The 6349-nt window shown below is 36.8% G+C and overlaps 2 protein-coding genes across 19 annotated transcripts in view; one reads left to right on the plus strand and one right to left on the minus strand.

Moving 5' to 3' along the window:
* Positions 1-6349, minus strand: part of cadm1b (cell adhesion molecule 1b) — a 327978-nt gene that overhangs the window by 219703 nt on the left and 101926 nt on the right. The gene's annotated exons all lie outside the window — the stretch shown is intronic.
* The window catches only part of ncam1b (neural cell adhesion molecule 1b), a 72892-nt gene that overhangs the window by 1275 nt on the left and 65268 nt on the right, over positions 1-6349 (plus strand). The gene's annotated exons all lie outside the window — the stretch shown is intronic.

Genomic DNA, 6349 nt, shown 5'->3' on the forward strand with positions numbered 1-6349 from the left:
TTTATATATATTAAGTGGTGCTCGAAGCTCCACCAGGCTCAGGATTTTCCGTGGGTTAGCCTTTTAATCCCTCATGTAGGCTACAATCCGATGTGAAGGGGTGTTCCTCAGGCGAGAGAGGAAAACGCAGTGGGAGTGGAGCCCTCACTGCATTGTGATGGTAATACATGCCTCCCTGCATGTTTATCTCCGAAATATTAAGCCAAAGTGGAATATTACAAGACGTCTTGTGGGATAATTTATTGCTGTTTTATATATATTTTTTCTTGACTGCCTATTTTTGAAATGCATCCGGCTCCAGTTACACCCAAACAAACCCTTGTAGTTCAGTGGGTTCTTGTAAATAGCTTGATGGTATTTTAAATGAATTGCAAAGCTTTAGCAAATTTAAAAAAAAAATCAATATGTTTAAGCTGATAGAATTTATAAAGTTTTGTGACTGCTGGGTGTTTTTGATTTTTAATATTTGTTTTATATATATCTAGAATTGAAAATTAATCTTTTGAAGTCATTATTTGTAGTCAGGCATTTTGATTTGCTAGTTTGTGGCAATAGTGGCTCAGTTTGCTCAAATTTCTATACTGCAGGTTGAGAGAAGGCTCTCTGCCATCTGGGAATCTCAGCTTTTTATTTTTATTTTACAGTATAGTTTGGTTTAAGAAGTGAACGTTTTGCAGTTTTGTTTTTAGTTCAGGTTTTTATTTCATGATAACCCTGCTTTATCTTAATTAAAAATGTGGACATTTTAGAGTTGGCAACGTTCAGTTGCATGCAGATGGAACAAAGATTGATGAAGCTGTTATCATCAAACTGTGTTTTACTGCATGTTTATAACAAAACATAGGATTGGAAGCTGAGGGTTGAAGCCACAAAGGACCAAATTCCTCCTACTAGACTTTATGCAGTATAATGTTTAAACTACACCCTTTTAATTGAACTTGGAATATTTTCCTCACTAAAAATAGAAACACACGACAATTTTTACATGTTTATTTTTGCAGAGTTGCATGGCACTTGTTCGTTCAAATATATAGATAAAAATGTTTAAATTCAAATAGTTATCTCAAAATGTGTCATGTTCCACTTTGACTGATAACTTGACAACCTGTTCTCTAGTTGGGAGGATTTCAACACCAGTGTTACAGCCTCACGTCCCTTGTGCACAGACATGGACTTTAAAAATACAATATGGCAATGCCTAAAACTAGACATTTTGGGTTCAATTTTAAATGGTGAAAGTTTTATTCATTTATTTTTTATATTACTGGTTAATATTCAGGGTATTTGCTTTCTTCACTGTGATTTATGACTAATACACAATTACTGAATTCTCAAAAATGTTTGTTTTTCTGGTAAACTTGTTAGCGGTTATGAACCTAAATCATCTACACTGAATAGCATAACTTACATATTTGCTTTTGCACAAATTGAATTTTATCAGAATAAATTTTGCAGCATTTGCATTATAGTGAATAAATGTCAGAAATAGTAAACTAAAGGCTCAAATGAAGCCGTATTAAGTGAATGTGGATGAAAATAAACTAATCTTCATATTGAAGAAAGTGTACTGCAGCTGCTGTATGGACAGTGGTTTGGGATAGGGATTATACCCCTTTCTGTTCTCTGTCTTGTAACTGATTCTCTTTTGCCTGAAAACATCTGTTTCATGAAATAAAACAATATATGAGTTGCCTCTTTACAAGTAGTAAAAACATCGCCACAGAGAAAGAGGTAAAAATAGATTAGAAATGAGTTCTGGATATCCTGAGCTTGTGGGACTAATGAATGAGATTCATCTGTGGAACTCACCATATGGTTCTTTTGAACAGGGAAATGCGGCTTTGTGTTTTACAGTAGGGTTGGTTTACTTAGTCTGTCTTACATCATCAGTCATGTGGAAATGATGACGTAGCTGCTCGGTTTATGAAGCAAGATGGAAGCACGGCTGACTGCAGACTATTTCACAAAACCCCCAGCCTTCATTACGACTGATTTAGCTTTGTGAGGATGGAAAACCTTGCAACTAAATGTGATGGCTGCAAATCCAGCAACTCTGACTTGACAAACCCAACATCTCAGAGTACTTTACATAGTGTGCACAGTCAGCAGTGGCTTTTTTATATTTAGATATTTTTTCACAAGTCAACTTAATAAAAACAAAAAGCCTTAAATGCATTTTTTTTAAATTTGTGTTTTAAAACATTAGATACTTCCTTCTGGGAGTTTGGAAAGTATTAAACATTTTGTATCTAATTTTATATTTTTTGTCTTTTTTTAATGTGTTTATGTTTTATAAGCCAGAATAATGTCTGTAGATTGTAATAACAGTGGTGACACGGCAGGGCAGTGGTCAAATGGTAAACGGACTGTACTTGTATAGCGCCTTTCTATCCATCCAGGATACTCAAAGCACTTCACACTACATTCTGTGGTTAAAGCTGTCATCTCACAGCAAAATCGTAGGTTCCTCACCAGGCTGATGCTATCTTTGTGTAGTTTGCATGTTCTCTGCATGTCTGGGTTTTCTGTGGCTACTCCAGTTTCCTCCCACAGATAAAAAAATAAAATAAAATAAAAAATGCATGTTAGGTCAAGTGGTGACTCTACAGTAAATTGTCCCCAGGTGTGAGGAAGAGTGAACTGTTGTCTGGTTTTCGGTCTCTATGTGTCCCTGTGGTGGACCTGTGACCTCTTGCTGAAGGACCTGTGGAGACAGGCACCAGCTCTACTGCGACTCAAAAAAGGAAGCAGCGGGTTAAGAAAATGAATGGAAGTATAAAGCCCTGCAGCATTTTCATCGGAGCACAACAAATATCAACTCTGCAGACAGCTAGAATGTTTATGTGCCAGCAAAGATTGATTAATTCTAAACAAAAGCTGCAACCGTGATTCTGTGATTTTTGTTTGAATCAAACTTGCTTGGGACTTTTACTGTCAAGACCTAATCTACAAAATTGTTTTTAAACATTGAATTACTGTTTAAAAAAATGTCAGACAAAGTGAGCAAAAAAACGAAGCCGGAAACATTTCACATCCAACATTTGTGATTGTTATTGTATTTTATCTGATAGTTTGCCCTGACAACACTATAATGAGCTGCTACCAAGCATTAGTTTGTTATTTCTTAAATATCATAAAGGTTTGACAGTGTAACAAACAACTGAGACAGACGACAGCTGCATTAGGACAGTTTAGACAGCCTTCTGTTTAGATTTGAGATATTTATATGTTTTCTCTGTTTAAATCAAGCACGTCAAAGTCAAAATATTAGGGATTTTTTTGTGGATGAAACTCCCTAAATTGCTTTCATATCCCTTGCACATTATGTTAACTGCTTTATAAATTCTAAGGTCTTCATGCTGAGGATGAGAGGGAGGGTGAGGTTTCATTCTAGCCAGAACTTGACTCTTTGGTGATGGGTAGCAGAACAGACAGATCCAGGTCTGAGAGAGTTCAGAGGAGATTCGCTGCCTAAGGATGCTAAATAGATGACATTACATGTGCACGTGACCCAGCGTGGCACTGCAGGAGGACGATAAACATCCTTTCCTCAGGGTTTGCTGACAGAAGAAATGCTGGCTGTGGGATTTGTGGTTGTTTTTAAGAGATTAGCCTCTGTGGTGATAGGATCCTTATGCCGCATCTATGAGGTTTGACTTGTCGTGTTATGGATTAATATTAATGAAGGTTAATTTAAGAGGATGAAATAGATTAAACATGGTGGGAACCAGTATGTGATGAGGTTTTGTTTCTGTGGTAAATGGCTAATAAAAATCCTTTTTAGGTTATATTTTTGAGTGGATGGTTGCAGTCCTTATTTGAAACCATACCTGCTTGTTTTGTTCTTAAAAACTATTTAAAAAATCATTTTACCTTTGGGTAATAAGATCTGTGTGTTCCTGTCAGTCATGATTAAACAAAACACGTGGAAGCAAGATCCATTTGAACAAATGATCCTCTATCAAACCTTTATACAAAATAAGGGGTTTCATTGCTTTGATAGTTTATTTTTTAGTATTCAAGGACTGAAGGAGTTTTTCAAACGTCCAACATTTCCTTAAACTTGATGTCAACACAGCCAATAAGGCTGCATTCACACTGTGGCAAAAGTGACCTGAAGAAAAATATAATGATCAGAAAGTATAAAATACAATACTGCATCTAAYATTCAATTAATCAGTTACAAAATTTCCTTCAGACCCAAATCAGTTGTTTTTGCTTATATCTGAGACATTTGTGACCCAGGTCATAAATGTTTTTTTTTTTTTTATTTAGGCACTTGAAGACAGTATTAATGGTTATTGGTTACATGGGTAAGCCAAACCTTGTTAGATCAACAAATAGCCTGCTTTGCTGCCTAAAATGATACTTTGAAATGAAATGTCATCATAACAGTGCAGGCCATTACAGCTGTGATTGGTCAACTTGGCATGTTCTTACTTAGCATAATACTTTGCTTAAATAGGGTTTGATGCAAATGTAAAATGTTATAATTGAATCAGGTTTGGTCATAATGCTAATACAATTACCAGCATACTGCCTCAGCTGTTTTTTTTTTTTTCTTTTCAAATGCTCCTACCCATGCTATCTACTCTGGTGCAAACCTGCCTGTTAAATATAAAAATAAACCTGTCCGTGTCTGTCTGTCTGTCTGTCTGTCCGTTCGTCTGCTTTTATGAATTATCAGCTGTTCAGGGTTCATGAAAACATTTAGATGCAGTCTGGAAATAACACTAACAGACTTGGGCAGCAGGTGGCCCTCACAGAAAATGACAGTGGTCAAAACAACAGTCACCTCAAAAAGACTGTTTTCTTTACTGCTTCTGTTTACCAGTCCCTTATGGAAATGCTGGGTGCACTCAGAATATATTTCCTTTTTCCTCAAGGCTATTCACTTGCAAATAAAGACTGATTTCCCATTTTGCTAAGGTCATTATGAACTGAAAGCTCCTTCTGGCTTCTTTTGGTCTTTCTGTATCTTATTTGGCAAAGAGGGAAGCAGGGAATARACAGGCTTTCTGAGACCTAAACTAACTAATCACAGCCTTGTCTAAGGCCCATGTGGCCCCTAAAAGGAGGTGAACCTGCTGTCATGTCTATCTGTGATAGAAAGAGCTGTGTCCCATTTTACAAGAGATACAGAGGAGTTCTATCGACTTTAACTCACAGTACTTCTGAAAGTATGTTTGATTTAAGAAAATGAGTGTCTTATTTCACTGTAATAAAGCAACATGCTGTTGGCTAGGATTTGGCTCTCATCTTCTTTTGTATAGTGTGAAGGGAAGCAATGCGAGTCCCTTCATGCATGCACATCATGGTGCATTCATTATTGAAACACTAAAGCGATGCATCACCATGCATAGAACTTGGGAAATTGGGAATGCTGTGCCTCAAGCCATTTTTAATGCAGTCACTATAATGCCACCCTCTCTGACAATAATGCTTCTCTACAGGTTTAGTGATTGCTTAGCAACTTGGAGATTTCTCTGTCTCACATTGTGATAAAGTATATTAAGAGGATTTTAAATGGGTTTAGTAATAAAACTGTTAAACAAATAAAAGTTCTGTCTTTTTTGGATGGATTTGTCTGTTCAAACTTAGCAACTCCTGAAACTAATTTAATGCCAGCTTTACAAGTATCTGCTCAAGCAAATTCCTTTATATATATGCAAAACTGTAAAAGAAAATGGACAAAATTGCTTTCCTCTGGAAACAAAACGGGCATGTATAATCACCATTCATATTCAAATTGAGTATATTTTAGGTTACAAGTTTTGGTCATTGGAGAGGTCATTAAGTGATGATTGTCAAGTTCTTGTATTTAGCTAAAGACTGTAATGAACTACTCAATTGTTGATTGATGGAATGGTTGAAAACCTGAAGACAATTCAAATAACAAGTTTAAGTAGATATTTTTCCATTATAATCTCCCACTTCCATTATATGATTGATTGCTTGCTTGGTACTGCAGAAGATGGCGGCAGATGTATATAGCTGTGCAGTATCGCTGCAGGAGAATACATCCCATTTGGCTTTACAGGCATCTGCAGGTCTGTTTTTGACCAAATTTACCTCAGCTTTAGTGTTGTTCTTACTCTGTATGCTACATAAACGGAAGATCAAAGACGCAAATGACGGACATCATTTTCGAAAAACAACAGCACACAAGTGTCCTATGGCGTGTATACAAGCATTAACCATAACTTGTCCTAACTTTGGTAAATACCATCTACCTTGCCGGTTGGGCTGGTTTCTCTGGCTTGCTGCTGTTGCGGCGTGTCTCGGTGGAGTGGCGGATGTGGATGGAGGCCCTCGGACTGTCCCTCGTGTTTGGACGGAGCGCCTGAGG

Source organism: Austrofundulus limnaeus, unplaced genomic scaffold, assembly GCF_001266775.1.
Source record: "Austrofundulus limnaeus strain Quisiro unplaced genomic scaffold, Austrofundulus_limnaeus-1.0 Scaffold91, whole genome shotgun sequence".
In the NCBI taxonomy this organism is placed as follows: Eukaryota; Metazoa; Chordata; class Actinopteri; order Cyprinodontiformes; family Rivulidae; genus Austrofundulus; species Austrofundulus limnaeus.